This window comes from Chlamydotis macqueenii, chromosome 1 (assembly GCF_036417535.1).
Source record: "Chlamydotis macqueenii isolate bChlMac1 chromosome 1, bChlMac1.mat, whole genome shotgun sequence".
Classification (NCBI taxonomy): domain Eukaryota; kingdom Metazoa; phylum Chordata; class Aves; order Otidiformes; family Otididae; genus Chlamydotis; species Chlamydotis macqueenii.
The window spans coordinates 30673308-30694454 of NC_141556.1; positions in this window are offsets into that span (position 1 = coordinate 30673308).

The following is a 21147-nucleotide window of genomic DNA, read 5'->3' on the forward strand; positions in this document are numbered from 1 at the left end:
GAGAGACACTGTAGAACTGCCTAAAGAAAATTGAAAATACAGAGCAAATAGACAAATGTGTGATTTTTCCAACTTTCAGCACAAGACTTGACAGGTCAGGGTGCTTCTCCAAAAGCTGCCAATACCTTGTTTGGGAGAGCAATAGGCGTGTCTTATAATATGGTTTTATTATCATACCTTGTGATGACTGAAAAAAAACAGATAGTGAGAAAGTTTTATCATATCAAGTAACAGATCCTTATGCAGACAAAAACCAAAATTAATTACCTTATCTCTGCATTCCTCTGTTGTTATTATTTTGTGGACTGTTTATTAAGGAATCATGTTTGAAACTATTATCAGAAATTCTTTCAGTTCAATGAGTAATATTTTTTCTCCAGACTTGCAGTACTGGAAGCTTTCAGTACCTTGGTTTATGGTGACTGAATGATCTTCACAAAGTCTTATTGTTCTGGGGGTATGAGCTTTGTGTGGTTACTAATAATTTTTCTATAATCAAACACTCCAGTTGCTTGACCAGTTTGAAAAGCTTGGAATTAAGAAAAAAAAAAAAAAGAAAAGAAACAGAAATAATTATTCTGGGTATTTCAACTCATAGTTGGTTCACAGTCTTGCTTATTAAAACTAACAATTTTTGAAAATCTTTTCTATTGATGTGGTTCTAACCTTCATTCACCTTATCTTGAGAATATAGCCAGTTTCTCTTGTACAGAGCCAATCTTGAACCATAGCCCAGATGTTCTTCCTTTTCTTACCATAAATGTACTTTAGAATAATGGGATCTGTAAGTTGAAAAAGCTTTATTTTATATTATTTTCCTTTTAAAAAGTATTCTGTGGGATATTCTCTTCATTGTTGCTCTGTAAAATCTTATTCTCCCATATGCTGTCATTTTGGCTCATGAAAAAAGCCATTCATTTATTTTTTTTTCCTTTCAGAAGCATAGTAGAAATTGAGTGTACTTCAGGATTTTTTTTTTTCCAAAGAAGTCTAAGTCATTCATTTACTAAGTCCTGAATTCAGACAAGTTGTGCAGAAATACTTTATGCAGTCAGTATGATAAATTTCAAGCAGTACTGGCAGAGGAATGTGAATAATGGAAAAAATATTCATGAATATATTATCCCGAAAAATTAAAGAAACCATACATATTAAGTTCTCTTATCCACTCTAGAAAAGGAATAAATAATAAATAAATATTTCAGGACTAATTCATTCAAATAATTTATTTTAAAATTATCTATGTCCTGATCTGAAGTCTATTGAAATAATTGATCCCACTTCTGCCTGCTCAGCTCCATAATGAAATATGCAAGAAGCCTCAGTATTTTATAGAGTCATGCTCTCTTCACTTCTGCCAACTTTTAACCCAGTTTAAAGAGTTCCTTTGGGCACTAAATATTCCCTTTTATTTTCAGCTTTCGCATACCTTCAGTTTTCCTCCTCAAAACTTTTTACCATTTAAAAAGATTATAATTAGAAATAGATGTGGTGCGATTATTTTTTAAATTACTCTGATGATACTTTTTACTTTTTATTTAACTGAATTTGTAAACAATTAGATCACAATTGTCTATTTTGTGGCCAGTTTAGTAACTGATTTATGCTTAACATAAATATGTGAAAGGTTGTCTACTTTGTTTTTCTATAACTTTAGAATTAAACCTTCATCACTGTAAAAAAAAAAACCTGTGGGTTGATTTTTTAAGTTTGCAGAGATTCAAATAGAATTTATCTTCAACAGAGCACAACAGCAAAAGGCAATGAACTCCCATATAACCCAAAACTTAATACATAAACTTTCACATAGGGTGTGGGAGCCTGGAATTAATTTCTTCTTTGAGAGGAACTGGAGAATGTCTCCCATTTCATTCAGTCACTCTGTAGGTCCATCTGGATTAGGATACTCTCATTGCCTATGCGTCATTCCATTTTACTTGTAGGTCTATAAAGGGAACGGAGACATCACATCACCAAGTTCTGCAGCACCTAACTTTTGCAACAGCCGGAGTAGGCAGTAGCTTCTTTGTGAAATACACAGAGTTTTAGGAACGGCAGCCACATAAGCTGTTACACAGCTCAATACCTAAAGCTAGGAACTAAGAAAGACTAAGTAAAGTAATGTGTTTTCACACTCCTTTTAGAGTCTGTCTGTTAGGTTTAAATTGTTCATTTTTTATTCAAAATCAAAGAAGAAGTAGTCATTTTTTAGGGAGGAGAAAGTTTAACTAACCAGCATTACAAGGGCTAGGATATTGATTTAGGATGGAGGGCATCTCCTTTCAAATCCTTACTCCACTTGAAGTAATTTAAGCTTACTCTTTTTAGGTAAACCAGGCTAGTATAAATATTCAACAGGCCAAAGTATAAGCATGCATTTTTTTAGCTTAGTCAACAAAGCACTTGCCTAAGAGAAGTAAAATTGAATTCCATTCTTGATTCCAAACGCCGGTATTTTTATCTGAAGTATTTAATGGAGCAGAGGCCAGATGTAGAACCAGAGTATTCTTAAGTGACTTTCTTAAATGGAGTCTAAAGTCATGTTCATATTCTCTGGTCCAACAATGAGTGTTGAACTATTGCATGCAGTGTGTACCTTCAGGAAGGTATTCAGAATATTTTAGAATGCAGTAATAAAAGTATTCACAGAACAGATGTGATTTCAGATATTTGCAGCCGGAAGAGGCAGTTATCCCCATTTCTCCTCTCTTTCCTTGCCTTCCTCCTAACACGAAGCTATTGAAACATACATGATTGAAGAAAGAGTTTAGATCTGTGTATCTTGATTAGAGGCAACTATTTCTCCTCAAACCACCTTAGTTATTTGCAGGGCAACTCTACTCTAAGACATAATTCCTTGGTACATTCAGGGCTTGTAATTAAGTGAGACTATTCTGAGCATGCAGTGTAACTGAGGAGCACATCTGTAGTCAGTCTAGTGCATTAGCCTTTTGTGCTGGTGCTAAGTCTCCTTTTAACTGGGAACTTCACCTCTCGCTTCAAGAGGGTGTTTCCCTCTCTCTTCTGTAGAGTGAGTCATCTACATCCATAAGAGTGTCAAAGGCTGAGCCGAAGTCCTCCTCTTGGCATTTTTTTTAAATCTATGTTAGTGGCTATTCATTCAATACTAAGTTTGCTGTTAGTTCCTTTATATGACTTTCCCCAAATTTTTTATAGAGTGCTCTGTGTCTAGCTTAAATTCTTGCTGCATTGCTAAGTACCATGACACTTCTCTCCCTCTGTCAATTTAGCCGCAGGTGTTCCAGTCAATTTAAATATTTGATGTAATTTTCAACACAAACAAAAATCCATGAGTAATTTAAACCTCTCAAATTCTTCTTTTATCAAAGATGTAAATCAAATTTCATATGAAATACAATTACACTGCTTATTTCAGAATACCTTCATTATAGATTTTTTTTCTGCATTAACAATTTAGATCTCAAGAGTACTGGTGGAAGAGATTGCTTGACGTATTCAAACCTTAGTCAGTGTAAACTGCCTGTAAGCAAGCATGTACCCTACAGGTACTGTTCAAGTTACGAATAGCTCAGGGCTAGAAACAAAAAGAGTAGAAGGATTAATGTGTTCAAAGATCCAGCATCCATTCCTTCACTTATTTCTTCTTCAGAAAATTTTCTGGTTTTAGTGGTAATTTTAGTTCAGAAAATATGACAGGATTCATGGAACCTTTTCTTTTAATTGAACAACTGGATATTTGTGTGGAAGTATGTTTACATATACATATAAAAGTATACATACAGATAAATAAAGATATGTTTTCAGGCTAGAATTTGATCAAAAGTGGACACGGCAATAGTTCTGGTATTCCTCCAGAATGCACGAGAACAAGGAACAAGGTTTTGTACTCTCTAATTCAGAATCTCCATGTTCCACAGTCCATTTAAGTGAGCTTATCATATCATTAGTTATTTCACTGGTGGTGTTCTTTATACACAGAAAAAATAACTAGAAATGATTTCTGAATCCTTGTTGCTCACCTAGTTGCTCAGCTAAAAATTGTGATACGGGAATTTTCTTGTAATTCTGTTCAAATATTTAAAGGTTTTACATGATACCAAAGTACCTTTGCACAGCATGTCTACAAAAAGATTGATCACTTAAAAATCAGGTCCTAAATTCTTATTTTATAAATTTATAGTTGAAATGATGTGCAATACATTTATAAACAGAAATGTAGATGCTTTTTATCAGATAAGTACCTCATCTCATTTTTGGTTTCACCTTGGAACCATGCAGCATTGCAGTTCTCTCAGCTAACTTGCTTTCTCTATGACATTCTTTTTCAGATAAGCTCTACATAAAAATGATTTAGAAGATTACTATGGTAATTCCATTGCCAGACTTTTTTTTTTTCATTTCTCTGGGATCTCAGTAAAATATAATTTAACATGTTTTGATATTACGTGAAGCACAACACCATGGGTGAGAAAAACATCACGGTAAATTTTCACCAGTGTATTAGGTCTGGCTGAGATGGAGTTAGTTTTCACCACAGAAGCCCTCATAGTGCTGTGCTTTGTATTGGTAGCTAGAAAGGTGTTGATAACACACCAGTGTTTTGGCTACCACTGAGCCCTGCTCACACAGCATCAAGGCTGTCTCTGCAACATTTCCCCCAACCAGTAGGCTGGGAGTGGGCAAGATCTTGGAGGGGATATAGCCAGGACAGCTGACCCAAACTGACCAAAGGGATATTCCCTACCATATGATATCTGTTCAGCAATAAAAGCTAAGAGTAAGGAGGAAGAAAGGGAGTTCTTTTTTATTTTATTATGCTTGTGTTGTGGATTAATCTCTACATGTACTGACGTCTTGCTTCCTTGGAAGTGGCCGGACATCACCTGCTGATGGGAAGTAGAGAATAAATTTCCTTTGCTTCCGAGTGTGGCTTTTGCTTTTGCTTTATTAAACTGCCTTTATCTTGACCCATGAGGTTTTTTTTCCATCTTATTTTCTCCACCCTGGTCCATCCGAGGAGGAGAGTGATAGAGTGGCTTGGTGAGCACCAGGCATCCAGCCATGGTCAACCCACTACAGTCCTTTTTGGCCTCTAACGTGGGCACTCTATCACTGCCCCTCCTCAGTTGGACAGGGGAGAGAAAATATAACCAAGGCTTATGGGTCGAGTTAAGGACAGAGAGCAATCATTTAGCAATTGTCATCAGAGGCAAAACAGACTCAACTTGGAGAAATCAGTTTAATTCATTACTTATCAAATCAGAGTAGGATAATGAGAAATAAAAGCAAATCTTAAAACACCTTCCCCTCACCTCTCCCTTCTTCCTGAGTTTAACTTCACTCCCGAATTCTCTACTTCCTCTCCCTCCAGCAACACAGGGGGACAGGGAATGGGGGTTGATCTTCTCCAATGTGAGTCCTTCCCACAGGCTGCAGTTCTTCACAAACTGCTCCAGCCTGGGTCCCTTCCATGGGGTGCAGTCCCTCAGGAACAGACTGCTCCAGCATGGGTCCCCCACGGGGTCACAAGCCCTGCCAGCAAACCTGCTCCAGCCTGGGCCCCTCTCTCCACAGGCCCACAGGTCCTGCCAGCAGCCTGCTCCAGCACAGGCTTCCCATGGTCCACAGCCACCTTCAGGCATCCACTTGCCCCAGCATTGGGTCTTCCATGGGCTGCAGATGGATCTCTGCTCCTCCGTAGGCTTCCATGGGCTGCAGGGGCACAGCCGGCCTCACCATGGGCTGCACCATGGGCTGCAGGGGAATCTCTGCTCCAGCGTCTGGAGCACCTCCTGCCCTCCTTCTTCACTGACCTGTGTGTCTGCAGGGCTGTTCCCCTCACATAGTCTCACTTCTCTCTCTCTCTGCAGTTGCTGCTGCACAGCAACTTTTTCCCCTTCTTAACTATGTTATCCCAGAGGTGTCTCTACCACCGCTGAAAGGCTTGGCCTTGGCCATTGGTGGGTCCATTATGGAGCCAGCTGACATTGGCTCTGTCAGACATGGGGGAAGCTTCTAGCAGCTTCTCACAGAAGCCACCTTTGTAGCTTCCCAGGTTTTTCTTCCCTACCAAAACCTTGCCACTCCAATCTAGCACAACCAAATTGCAATTTGTAAATATTTATAGTTCAGTTAAAAGAGAAAAAATATTCATAATTCTCTGATTGAAATAATCGATTAACATTCAATAGCAATTATGATTATTTATTCTGAAGAGTAAATAAACTTTTTTTTTGTCTTTGGTTTTTTGCCTTGTACTCAAATTTGCTGATTTTCATGGTATGGTTTAGGGAAAAAAAAATAGAACCATTAAGGTGAGATTCATGGTTGGACACAGTATTTTTAGACTTTTGACTAACTGAAACATTTTTAATTTATAATTCTTTCTTTTTGGGTATCGAAGGTATTTGTCTTGCTGTAGAACATTTCAGCTACTTTATCAGCCCTCACATTCGGAATAAATCTCTTATTTTCTCAAGGCTTTGTTCTTCAGAGATGGTATAAATCAACATATGTCCATTAAGTACAGTAGAATTAAACCAATTATATTCATTGAAGTTCTGACTAATATGTTGTAAGCAAGGAATTTCATTTAAGTTTTCAAGCATCCTCATTATAAATTTTCCCTAAGATTCCCTCTGTGTTTCACAGTTAAGCATCTAGAAGTAGAATTATGGCCCAACATCTATGAGAGGGCCTTTTAGAGGGCAAACAGATTTTGAAGGCCAAGTCATTCCATTGTCCAGAGGTTCAAGATAGCTACCTTAAGAAAATCATTCCTCCTATCTGATAGGTGTCAATGGAAAGAAAGTGAAAGTGTAATTACAGCAAAAATAGCACGGTTCCAGGTTAGTTAGGGACAGAATTTCCTAAAAATGTTCCTTAATAAAATTATACCAGCTGATGTTCAGTCCCTTGCATCAACTAAGGATGTTATCATCTTAAAGCAAAGAAGATATAATAGAGTTCATTTACAGAGTTTTTCCATGTAGAACTTGCAAATGAATTTTATGTTAATTTTTCATCTACTGCGTTTATACTTCCTTAAGACTTAAACCTAAGCACGATTTTCTATGCCGCAAAGATAGGATATAAGATTTCCTTTAAAAAAAAAAAAAAGTAACAGGTTAGTATTTTGATTCTATATGTCTCTCAGCATCTCAGAAATTCTTCTTCTCAGATACAGAGACCTTTGACATGTTTGAATTATAGTATCATGGACATATTTTTTCACAACTTTTGTTCATGGTTTACTATTTCCTCAATCAATAATTTTTCATTAAAAGTGGTTCTCCAGAACATTTTCCTAAAGAGGCAAGGATAACTGTATCTCGACAGATTTAGAATTCAGATAAACATGCACAATGGTTGGGATACAAAACTACATACAAACTAAATATCCTCTGCTGATTCCATCTCCTCATTCCTTCATGAGGAAAATGAGAAAGGAACCAAATAATGTTTTAGAAAAATGTGACAAGCACCTGTTTCATCCTCACAAGTTTTGAGTATAAGATACTAAATTTATGATGCTTTTTTTTGGGAACTGTTGTGTATTTTGAGGCAGCAATTTACAGGTTCAGTTATACAGTAATGAAAAAGGCAGTGTCCAAAATCTACTTCAGTATGAAGCCTTTTTAAAGCCAAAGTCTATTATACAGTGTGATCTCAGTGCAATTAACATTGAAAAGTGACTCCATTTTCATCAACAGCTTCCATCTGTTGATCAGAAATGGTAACATTTTATCTATCAATCAGATTCATACACTTTGCACCTGCTTTTGTTAAAAAAATACAGTGACAAAATATTACATATTTCATAATAAGGCCAGAATATGAAGAAGAGCCAGAAAGACTGCTGAATAAGACAAACTTCATTATTTGTGTCAGAATCCAGATGTGATCTCATTTTAATGTTGATTCAGATGCATCAGTACATACACAATACACATTAGCACTCCCTCTCTAATATCCATTTGAAAATAACTTAATTAAAAGAAATGAATTAATGCTAAAACATAGAAAATAAAACCGCAGAGCCCAAGCAGCCAAACTTATGTTGAGTGGGATTTACTGTCTGCCTAATGGTTGCCCTGGGGACACAGTTCAGAGCCAAGTCTCCATCACATACAAACTAACCACATTGAGAGGCATTACTCTCAGCCCTGAGAGGTGTGTAAAAATATACTCCAATTTCAGTCAGCACAGATTGTCTTTCTTTTCTGTGTTTACTCAGTCTACTTCCTGTTTGTTCAACACAGTTCATAGTTTATGATCCCTACATGTTACTGGGGAAAAGGTTGATAAAATACATCAATTGTTTTAAAAATAGGGGTTGTTGTTTTTTTTTTTTTTGGTGATGAAAAGAGCCCCCTTTCCATTTGTGACTCAGTAACTGGGACAGAGACTTGTAAGAATCAATATGACTTCAGGCTTCTGGCAAATAAGAGACTATTGCAAGGTCAGAAGCAGACATTTTCAAGCATGCTCACAGTTGATGCCAAGATAGATAATTTCAGCACAGGGAGCCTGTGAGATGCATTAATGTTAATAACCTGTGAAAAACACAAGTTATCATGTGGGGAAGCCAATACTAGCAGTGACAGCAGCAGCAGTAGCAGTTGTTGCCATGTGCTGAGAAGAGTCTAAGCCTTTTGAGGTCCCTGGGGAGCATCTGAGAGGCTGCCACAGCTATTAAGAAGCACAGACTACTATCCCCTACTTCTTCTCCATATGGACACCGATGACATGGTAAAACATAACCTGAGCAAGATCAAGCAGGACTTAGCATCCTGGGGGACACAAGTGAAGAGGACAGGGGCCCAAGCGATCTTCTCTTCTATCTTGCCAGTCAGAGACAGGGTGTACACAGAAGTCAAGACATCATGCAGATCAACATCTGTCTTCATAGCTGGTGTTGTCCCTAGGGCTTTGGCTGGTATGGTCATGGGACATTCTTTGATGTATACAGATTATGGGAGAGAGATGGGATCCACCTGTCTAGAAGAGGAAGGAGAATCTTCTCTGGAAGACTGGTTGACTTAGTGACAAGCAATCTCCTGACAACTGACATGGAGAAGACTGAGGTACTCAAAACTTTTTTGTATCAGTTTTCACTGGCAATTGCTCTTCCCACATCTCTTGAGTCTCAAGGCAGGGACTGGGGGAAATGAAGTCCTAGCCACCAAAGGAGAAGATCAAGTTTGAGACCATCTGAGGAACCTGAGCATACACAAGTCCATGAGACTTGATGAGATGCATCCCAGAGTCCTGAGGAAACTGGCAGGTGTAGTCACTAAGCTGCTTTCCATTACATTTAAAAAGTCATGGCAGTCAGGCAAAGTCCCCAGTGACTGGGGACAAAGGGAAATATCACACCTATTTTAAAATAAGGGAGAAAGGAGGACCTTGGAACTTACCGAACAGTCAGCCTCCCCGCTTTGTCATGGAACAGATCCTCCTGGAAGCTATATCAAGGCATACAGATGACAGGGAGGTGATTAGAGACAGCCAGCATTACTTTATTAAGGGCAAATCATGTTTGACTTATCTGATGGCCTTCTGTGATGAAGTGACTGCATTAGTGGACAATGGAGTAGAAACTGATGTCACCTACCTTGACTTCTGCAAGGCTTTTGACACAGTCCAACACAACATCCTTGTCTCTAAATTGGAGAGAGAAAGATCTCATGGATTAACAATTCGATGGATAAGGAATTGGCTGGATGGTCACATCCAAAGGGTTGCAGTCAATGGCTCAATGTTCAAATGGAGATTAGTAACACAGGGTGTCCCTCAGGGGTCTGTACTGGGACCGGTATTGTTCAATATCTTTATTATTGACAAAGGCACTGCACCCTCAGCAAGTTCATGGGTGACACCAAGCTGAGTTTTGCAGTTGATTCTCAAGATGGAAGGGATGCCATTCAGAGGGCTTTTGACAGGCTTGAGGCATGGGAACTTCCTGAAGTTCAACAAGGCCAAGTGCAAGGTTCTGCACTTGGGTCAAGGCAAAAACCAGTATCAGTACAGAGTGATGAGTGGATTGAGAGCAGGACTGCAGAGAAGGACTTTGGGGTATTGGTAGACGAAAAATTAGATATGAGCCAGCAAACTGCTCTTGCAGCTCAGAAAGCCAATTGTATCCTGGGCTACATGAAAAGCCACATCTAGCTCTGGGGCCCCCAGCACAAAAAAAAAAAGACATGGACTTGTTTAAGCAAGTCTGGAGGAGAGCCACAAAAATAATCAGAGTGATGTAGCACCTTTCCTGTAGAGATAAACTAAAAGGGTTGGGGTTGTTTAGCCTGGAGAAGAGAAGGTTCTGGAGAGGCCTTATTGTGGCCTTTCAACACTTAAAGGGGGCTTACAAGAGAGATGGAGATAAACTTTTTACCAGGGCCTGTAATGACAGTACAAGGGGTAATGGCTTTAAACTAAAAGAGGGTAGATTTAGATTAGATATAAGGAAGAAATTTTTTACCGTGAGAGTGGTCAAACACTGGAACAGGGTGCTCAGAGAAGCTGTTGATCCCCATCCCTGCAAGTGTTGAAGGTCAGGTTGGATGGTGCTTTAAACAACTTGATTTAGTGAAAGATATCCCTGCCCACAGCAGTGGGGTTCAAACTAGATGATCTTTGAGGGTCTCTTCCAATCCTAACTGTTCTATGATTCTATGAAATAACAGACACATGGAAATATAATGAAAGGTTGAAAGAAAATGAAGTCTTCCCTAAAACTGTCTTTTTGTTTTCCACAACCCCTTACTGGCTGACATTAATTTACATTCTTCTGACACAAACTCATTAAAACTTTAGATTGACAAAAATAGAAGACAAATTTCTCCCCACCCAGATTCAGTGTAATCCTTACAGAAAAGAGTACTAATGTAGTTTCATACTGGTAGCTATGAATTCAGATTGAGACAATAGTTATTTTCCTGTATAACTTCGTAGTGTTAACATGAAAATTGTACTATCTTAAAAGAAATTAACTATAACATTTTTCTTTACTTTGAGAATGTTTGTTTTACTGTTTTCAGTCACCAGATGAAGTTGTCTGTAAGAAATAAAGAAAATAGAGAAAGAATTAACAGAAAATAGTGAAGATTCAGGCTATTTATAGAGTGCGTTAATAAGGTTCAAAAATTGCTCAATTTTCCTCTTGAATTTTTTCTAAGCAAAATACTCGTATATATATATATCAGCCATATAAACATTCAGAAAAAGTCCATTATTTATCCTGTTACATAATTTGACAGTTTAGTCCTTAGACTATGAATAATTCAAATAAGCTTAACCTATTTATATGTCTAAGAAAAAACTGGAAGAAAAATAAAACCTTATCTTTCCTTCTAGACGTGGATTCATGGATCATTACTGTCAGTAGGGTTATTTCCACTGCTTTCCATTAATTTGCAGTGCAAACTCAAAAACAGTTACTAGAGGTTTCTGGGCCTTCTCGAGTCAAATGTACTGAAACATGATTATGACACCTGAATAGAAGATACATCTCTATTGTACTTCATTGCTAAGAAACAAAAGAATAGAATTAAGGCTTGGTGGACTTCCTAAGGAAAAATGAAGTCCATGAAGATTACTAATTTTGTTCCCAGAACTATTAACAAATTTAGGGTGGATTCACTGTATACCTTTGACAAGGTGTACTACTTTGTTCAAAGAAGTGTAGCTGAAAAGCCTACATAGCCGCAGTTAGGAGGTCTGGACATACACAAGACATTTAGAAAGCTTCCAATGTTGCAATACCTATCCATTGTCATCTACTAAGAGATCACACAGAGAAGAATAGTCATATACTGGGATGGGATGAACTCAAAACTTCCCAGTTATTTAACAGAAGATGATTTAAATAGCCACTCTCTTTTCGTCTAATTCTGTAAATGGCTTTCTTTGTACCTTGAGTCTGACGTGCTAAGTACCATAAAGGAAATGAAAGGCAGGTTTTCTCAGTGATTCTGAAACACTGTAGTTAGAATTATACAAGGATAAATAGTTAGACATTCAAATATGACCAGGTCATTCAGCACTTATTTTTAGAGGATAACACAATTTAGTGTGCTCTATTGAAAGCTGTATATTGTAATGTGTAAGAGATTTTACTTAAGAGATCTTTGGAGACTATGAGTATGAATCAAATGTAAAAAAGGCAGTACCAGATGAAAAATAGAAAAGTCATCATCAGGTGAAGATGAAAAGTGTCGTGGAAGTCTCCCTAGAGAAAACAGTGAACATATCAGAAGTATGGACATTTAGACTAAGAGAAAAACTTATCCTGATTATACTGACAGAAGAAGTGCATAGGCTAGAAAAATGAAATAAATATGTTATTTCTTTGCCTTATTTTTTAAGAACTATACCCTACCACATTTTGGGTAACACCTTGTAATGCAAAAATCACAGAAAGGAAGTCTTAAATGTGTTTGAACAAGAAATCAGTTCTCTGAGAAACATAATAAATTTACTCAGAATTGCCAGTCTAGTAGATTACAACAGCACATTGAGTAGCACAGAAGAAAATTTACCTGACACAAAGGAAAATTTTCATTGCAACCAAATTATTTGTTATGAAAAACAGTCTTCTCTACTGACAGATATGAAGTTATGCTCTCTACAAAATCCTAGAAGAAAATATCTTTTTTGGTATTATATTATCATCATTCTTTCTGCTGTTACTGTTTATTTATTATTTGTCATAGCACCTATGGACCTTCTTCACAATCAGGTCTCTGACTTGCAGAGCGGTATGCAAGCACAAAATATCAAAAGCTAATGTTCTATAGAACTAGTAGATTTCTAAATCATCTAAGCAGAAAGAGAAAAGTTCTCATCCTCTTTGCATAGTAAGACAGGAAAATAAAAGATGCCCCCACTTGTTTAGCTGCACTAAAAACTTCCATCCAGAATTGCTGAGCCTAACTCCTGCTTTCCAGCCAAACCCCAGCTCATCCTGCTTGCTGCAGTCCAAACTCCACACAAAGAATCTCATAGCCTTATTGAACATTAATAAGTTGTAGTGAACATGGCTTACTTTTTATTATTTAAATATATCTGCGCCTTTCATTTCTCCATACCTATTACAAGCATGCTTACCATCTTCAGACGACTTGGCTATTATCTTTTCAAAAAGACTTACATCCAGCATCTAAAATTTTCCTGTATTTTTCATGTACCACAGATAACTGTTATTATCATCCAGAGGCAGAACTCTCTGGATGGAAGTTAACCAATGAAGCACTTGTCCACATTGCCTGTCTGCCACATCTAGGACCCACAGGTTCTAGGGAGGTATTTCAAAGTCAGAAATGCCTGTGGTTTTTAGGGTATGCCATCTTTGACAGTGTAGTCACAAAGTGCCTGGCAGCAGTAGTTGCTGGCTAATCCAATGTGTTATTATTGTAATAGAATAACTGATTGTCTATGAATAAAAGCTTTAGACGTGTATTCGTGTACCCTAAGGATCATATATGCCTGCGCGAACTTGCATATGGTAGTTTTGTTCTGCCCTATGTCTCTTCCACCCTTTCTAGTACATCTCCTCTGCCACTCATTAACTTTCACGTATCTCCTTTCCACTCATAATATTCATACCAGGAAACCCACTCAGGATATTTTGCTGAATTAAAATTTACTTCACTTTAATGTGAATAAATCTTCAATTAATCATTTATCCTGCAGTATCTACTGGCTTACAGCTAACAATCTTGCATTACAATTAACAGGTAAAGGTCAGTTTGCATGATTCACTGTTAATTTGTTTTCATTTAAACTAATTTATTTAGAATTTGTACAACATTGGTTCCCTAAGGAAATACTGCAAAAACTATGACCTGATGACAAGTAGAAACATTAAATTATAACCAAATTATTAATAATAGAGTATTTCTCCAATTTATAAAAATCTTGGGAGATATTAGCAACTTATTTATGTAAGATATGGAAAGTACATCTGTAATATAATTGCATATAAATTAAAAATTTGCCTAGGGAGACTGTACAGTGGTCATAGTTTTAAAATGATTGACAGATACATTAACATTGCTTGCCCCAGGAGAAAGATAATGAATTCCATGTTTTGTCTTTTTTTTCCCATTTCCAAGGACAACGTTAGTATGTTCTTTTGTTTGTGACGCTTAACATTGTCATAACTAGTTGACTACAAAATGCAGTTACTTACAATACTGGTCTTTTTAATAGCTAATTGGGTTATTGTGACTTTCCTTTAGCTTACAAGACACAGAGCAAGGAAAAAGAATGGGTAACAATTTATTTCAAGAACATGCAGAAAAGATACTTTAAGTTTCATTTTATCATTTGTTAGGACGTATCTTCTTTGCTTGTGGACTGAAAAACCAGAGACATTCTTTAATACGCTTTTAAAATTAGATGTCCTTGTTCTTTGGTTTATTTATTGCAACATGAGCAGTAATTCATTCATTTAAAAAACTCTGCCTCCAGGTAATCTGGCCTAGATCATCTGACTTAGATCATGTTTTAACCACCTGAAGGCTATCAGTGATTTATAGAGTTTTGCATGACTGTAACATGGGAATCACAAGTGGCCAAAAGTAGCCAGAAGTGGTAGCCCAAAACACTCTCTTATTTTCCATTAACAACAGAAACCGATGTGTTTCCACCTTGCTCATCCATTGGGTTACATAGACATTTTCTTCCCTTTGTTAAAATATACTATTTTTTTTTGTTAAGAAAATTATATTTGGGCATATTATTAGATGTTATATCATGTGACAGTGACAGGTTATTCTCATAGCTTCTGAAAAATGTATGTAGTGATTAACACTGTTCATAGCAACACACAATAGGATGCACTGCAGTGTAGTGGCAAGAGCAGGAAACTAACAGTTAGGAGATGCAGCATCTAATTTTTTTTTGGAACTGACACACCTTGAAGTATAGCCTAATAGCCTAAATCCCTTTTTCTTTCTTCTTTTTTTTTCTTTCTGAAAAGTGATGTTAATTCCATCAATAGAACAATACTCTACATAGTAAGATTATAATAAATTTTCTAATAAAATTTCTCAGAAACGTCAAAAATGTCAAACATGATATACTTTATTTCCCATTTTATAACATGCTTATAGAAATCAGCGTAAACTTGTTTTCCAAAGTTCTGATCCAAAATGTACTGCAAGCAATGAGAAATCTTTCATTCTAGCTTAATAGTCTTTAAACATGCATATCTAGCCCCCTTTGTCATATAAACCCATTAGGGATAGATCCTAAATTTAGTTCTGAAACAACTTAATAGCCAAAGTAATCTACTAACCATTAGAATAATCGTCTGTCAAATCCAAATATTGGGAGCATCCTCTAAAAAATGGAATAACTAATTAACAGCTAATTAAACATTACTGGCTGTGAGACCTAGCTGAATGTGTGCCTATTCTAGTCTCATAATGTTAATGGACTTATGAACAGAATCCTGTTAAATATGAATAATTTTTAATGGAATGTAATTGGTAGAGTGATCTAGCAATACTTGTCACATTGTCACATACAAAAGAGTTGTGAGCATATTTCAGGTTTTCTCTATCCAACACAACACATGCTAGGAAATTTTATAGTTTTATTTATCTCTCTGGAGCCATGAAAGGAAGAAACACTTTAAAAAAAAAAACCAAAACTTTTTTTTTTGGACAGAGCTCAGCTATTTGAATCTATTCCCAAGCACATGTTCCTATAGCTGGGAAGGCCTGTGGGAACACCTCCATGAGTTGAGATCTAGGTTACTAGCATCACCTGAGAGTATGTCATTGTGCAGAATTCTTCAACATCTAACTTAATTTATTAATTTCAAATATAAACCACCTTTAATAAATTATTTCATGCCGCATTACCTACTCTCTGTTTAATTAAATATCTTGTCTTCTTTGAGGGGCAATAGAAAATGTTCAGAAAACCATTATAGCCACACAGCACTCAAAACTAGTAGGGCACTACGGAAAAATAGGTTCCCATGAATTTTTGTCCCAATCTAACTCAGGTTTAATTTAAAATCTGGAACAGTTATGATATTAAGTGTTATAACTCTGGAAAGTCTCGGTATCATTATGAGCTTTCAATATCCCATTCAATCTTTCTCATTTCGTGTCTCCCAATACCATCCTGGACAATGACCCCACAGTCTTAATATATTCACTGAAAAAAAAAAAAATATCCTCTTGCTTGTATGTTGTCAGCTATACACAGACTCATACTTTCCTATTTTTAATGTCTTTGAGGACTGACTTTTCCAGAGAGGAGATATTTTAAAGATAGTAAATAAAGAGTAAAATTATACAATTAGCTTTTTTTTTTTTTGTGGAACTACAATGAAGATATTCATTTTCTGTCAACAGTGCACAGCTACCTACAACAGGCAGCTTTATGTCTACAGTACAGACATACAATAGATAGAATTTATAGTATAAATACTTTCAATTCTGTACTGTAAATATTGCTTCCTTTGCTACCTTTCAAATAAGTCTGTTTTTTTTTAATCACTTAACTAGTATTCATATTTAAACAACAACAACAAAGGTCATATTTCTCTAAAACTATTCAAAAAATAGAGACTATATAAGTAAATTAATTTCATAGTATGTATTTAGAGGCCATGTGGTCTTTTTTCATAGTTTTCAGTATTAAACTATTACAACAATTTTTACTATGTTGCACTCTTCAAATGTGTCACTGAAGAAGAGTAAATTTGTTGATCAAAGTAAAAAGAGAGGATGGGTCAAAAGCTGTTCAACAGAGGTAATACCAGAAAAGTTTCTGTCATGATTTTTTTAACACTTGAAAAATTGCATGTCTCCATTGAGAAGTGTTTCTTGTCTTTCCTTGGATTTGGGTACTTATTTACAGCCACACTGTTTGTTTTCATGATTGACGAGACTTCCAGCTGTAAAGACCTAAACATAAAGAGGCTTTTAAGGGAAGACATTCCATCTTTAAGATGTATCTGCCTTAAATTATTCATCATTCCTTTCCTACCTCTGTGTTTTATTCCAAAAGGTGAAGAAGTTTTATTTAGAGATGCCTTACAAATCTTATCCTGCTTTACTTGTCCTGCTAAAAAATGCGCAGCCTCAATTCTTGATTTGAGTCTTTTTCACAACAAGACTTCAGAGAATTGACAAGCTGGTAATATCCTGAAGAGTATTTTCAGGCCATGAATAGCTGGCATTTTCTGCACAGTTTCTGGTAAACTAGTAAGATAGACTTGGGCAGGTCAGGTCAGATTGAGAAGTGGTTAGACTTATGGAACTGCACGACTAAAATAAGAAGAGACCTTAACCTCTACTATAGTAATTTTGAGCCTTTAGAGTGAATGACAGATAGCTGTCCAGCAATGGTTTCCTTGACACTCCTAGGTCCTCACTGCTCACGTGTCATGGGCACATGTTACCACCACTCTTTCCAGAAGGCTCTTCTTCACTTATAAGTTGCAGATTTCAAATACTTTATTGGTTTTTCTTTTTTTAAGTCTGTACAATTACAGACACTGTCATGTTTTAAATCCCTATCTGCTTCCAGAATACTACTATCTCTTCGGTATATGCATTGAATTTGTTAAAGCAAAAGGCATTCGTAAGGGAGCTTGGAAGCATAAATGAAATTTAAAAAACAAACTAAATGAATGTAAAGAGTGACAACTTAGCATTCATAAGAGCAAAGTTCTCTTAGAGCCCAAGACTTTGACAAACCTTTTAAGGAGGAAGGAACAAAAACAATTTGGAGGGGATATATCAAAGGTAGGCCAAAGGGATACAGGTGAGCAAATTAAGTATCTCAACTGAACCTAAATTAATTTTCACATCTAGTCTACTGCAGTTACTATAAGCTACCACCTAGCATTTGCACAAAGTACCAACCGAATACAGAGGTGAATTTTTACTATACTATCCTGTCTTCATCATTCCCATTCCTAAAATATACACCAAATACTGTAGGCTTTGTTTTTTAAAGCATTTATTAAAGCACTAACAATTCATTAAATATTTCAGGTTTTTATCAGTTAAGCCTCAGATAGGAAATAATTATAGAAAACATCTTGTTTGTAGACAATTTGCATTTTAAAGTATCACAGGAAATTGAAAGTCGTAGGTAGAGATTTTCAAAAGCTGAGAAGTGAAATCAATTATTATCCCTCCATTCACAAAATAGCAATAGTGGTGATCTGGCCAAATCCTTCAAGTGACTCTGTGAAGTTCCACAAGAAGTCTTTTCTCCTTTAAAAAGTGAAACATACATTACACAAAACATATCTACCTCAGGAATCCTACAGCAAATATAGTGGAGCCTGGAAGGGTATTAGGGGAAGCATCATATATCTTGACCCCGTTCTCATTCTTCCCTTGACATTTGCTTACAGCGCAGACAGAATATCAAGCAGACAGAGACCTTTGCTCTCATGTTGCTATTGACGTTCTTATGTTCCTATCATGAGGTAAGCTTTTTCTGTCCTTACTTTTTGACCTATACTGAAGTGCCAAAATGTTGAACTGTATTTGTGCAAAGTTCTTTAGAAACAACTGTATTGTAATATACAATTGTTCTAGTTTTGCTTAGTGAGGGGGGGCCTAAGGTGGTAGCTTCTGTAGGAAACTGCTAGAAGTTGCTCCCCTTTGTTCAGTGGACTCGGTCGGGCCTAGGGCGGACCTGCTGCTGGCCAAGGCCGAGCCAATTGGTAGCAGAATGTCCTGTGATAATGCCTCTGCGATAAGGTATTTAAGTAGGGGAAAACAGGGAAAGGGGGAGAGATGTGAAGCAGCTGAGCGGGGGACAGAGAAGGGGAGGCACGAGCCTCGTGGGCCTTGCAGGCCTCACCCTCTGGCCTCCCGCTGGGCAGCCGACTGGGCCCAACTCGGCCCGGCCTGGCTGCAAGAAGTGGAGAGGAGATGACAAGTTGAAGTGAATAAGATGTAAAAAGGATCCTGAGAGGGGTCTGCCAGCCTGTTGTGAGGAATGGCTGCAGACGCCAAGGTCAGTGAAGAAGGAGGGGGAGGAGTAACGCAGCTCCTGGCCAAGATTACTCTGCAGCTCATGGTGAAGACCATGGTGGAGCAGGTTGTCCCCCTGCAGCCCGTGGAGGTCCACAGAGGGGCAGAGATTCACCTGCAGCCCGTGGAGGACCCCACGCCGGAGCAGGTGGAGGCTTGAAGGAGGCTGTGGCCCGTGGAGGGCCTGCTGGGGCAGCTGTTCTAGAGGGACTGCACCCTGAGGAAGAGATGACCCACGCCGGAGCAGTTTCACAAAGGACTGTGGCCCGTGGGTGGGATCCCACAATGGAGCAGGGGAGGAATGCGAGGAGTTCTTCCCCCGACGATGATACAGCAGTATAAAACAACGCGTGATGAACTGACTGTGACCCCCATTCCCTTTTCGCCCCGCCCCGTGCTGCTTGTGAGGGGAAGGTAGTAGAGATAATGTTAAGCTCTGGAAGAGGGAGGGGTGGGGGGAAGTTATCTTGTTCCCTGTCTCATTCTCCTGCTAGTTTTAGAAATAAATGAGTGTTTTTCCCCAAGTCGAGTCTGTTTTGCCCGTAACGGTAACTTTAAGGATTCTCTCCCTGTCCTTATCTCAAACCTTGAGCCGTTTTTCTTATATCATCTCCTCCTGTTCTCTCGGAGGGTGGGGGGAGTGAGAAAGAGTCTGCGTAGTCTGGTCCCGATTGGGGCTGAACTACAACAACAATACACTAGAGTTTATGCTGATGTGGAGATTGTGACTGAAATCTGGTTAAATTGGAAAGAACAATGGAAAGACTTCACTAATCTTCATCAGCTTCTATTTAAACAGTGGTGGATATGTGTTTTTACTTGGAATTCGTGGAATGGAAAATTCTTTTGTACCATCAACTTTCAACATGACTTAGACTCACAGTTCAAAATGAAACATAAGGAGAGACACAGAGTGCCAGTTTTCATAAATAAACCATATAATGGAAAGTTTAGTTACCTAATTCTGGAATAAATTAAATAGAATGGCTGCATACTACTAGTGAACTAACTCCAAAGAAGCTAGTAAGTTATAGTATATCCTCACAGACTCTGGCATCAACCCAAAAAGCAGTACAAGGACAGATGCATGAGATTTTCTAAATTAAATGTATATTTCAATCTGTGAAGGTTGTACTAAGGTATCCAGCTATGCAATATGTTTTCAACAGCTGTTATTGTTAAATCAAGGCATTCACAAAGATGTTCTATAGCTCTTTAGTAGTTATGGGCTTCAGTAAAAAAATTATCACTAAAACTTTCTGTCTTATTTTTCATAGAGTACTTTTTATAGATTATTAAAACAATCCTTATACAACTTGATATTTAGGAATGTACTTCATTAGTAATTATATTTAGGTAAGGGGATACTAAAAACCAAAATCCTTTAGCATACACTGATACCAAGAATCCTTGCTTGATCTGTCACTTCATGAGAAAGGATGAAGGCTAATGCAATGCCAAGGAAGCCTGTGATATTCTAATTATAACTGGAACTGACACTTAAGACCTCCTGAGTTCTATTTGTTGTCTCATACACAGCACTATGACTTGTCATTTGCTGTATTTTCCTGAAGCAAGAAGCTTATGTGACAACTCTGAAATACTGAATTGCATTCCTGAGTGAGGCTGAAGATTAAACAGTGAAGGTATGGCCACAGTGAGGGGTGAGCAGCAGCTCTGAAAAGCAAGGACCCATGCTGTGCTCACAGAATAGGTCAACAGGCTACAATGCCACTGGTTAGAGGAAAAGATCTGTCACAAAAAAAAAAAAAAAAGGTTTATGGGGTGTTTTGCTCATATTTATTTTCAGCAATAGATTTACTAATTGGCAGTAATTATTTTGTCTAGTTCTGTAGCAAACAGCCTATAAATGTAAGGCTTTTGACATTGTCAATTCATGGATTTTTAAGAATATGATTTTTTTTAAGTTTTAGTGTAGCTAATAACACTAATCTTATTTTTTTAAATTAAAAAAAAAATCTTTGAATATCAGCTAAACAAAAAATTAAGACTGCATAAAAACAGTCCAGAAACCTGAAAAATCCAATTATAATAGTGAGTGGTGTTTGAAAGTTGACCCAACACTTAGGAACACGCATCAGTATTGACAAAGTACCCTGGAATAAACTGTTTAGAACTTTAT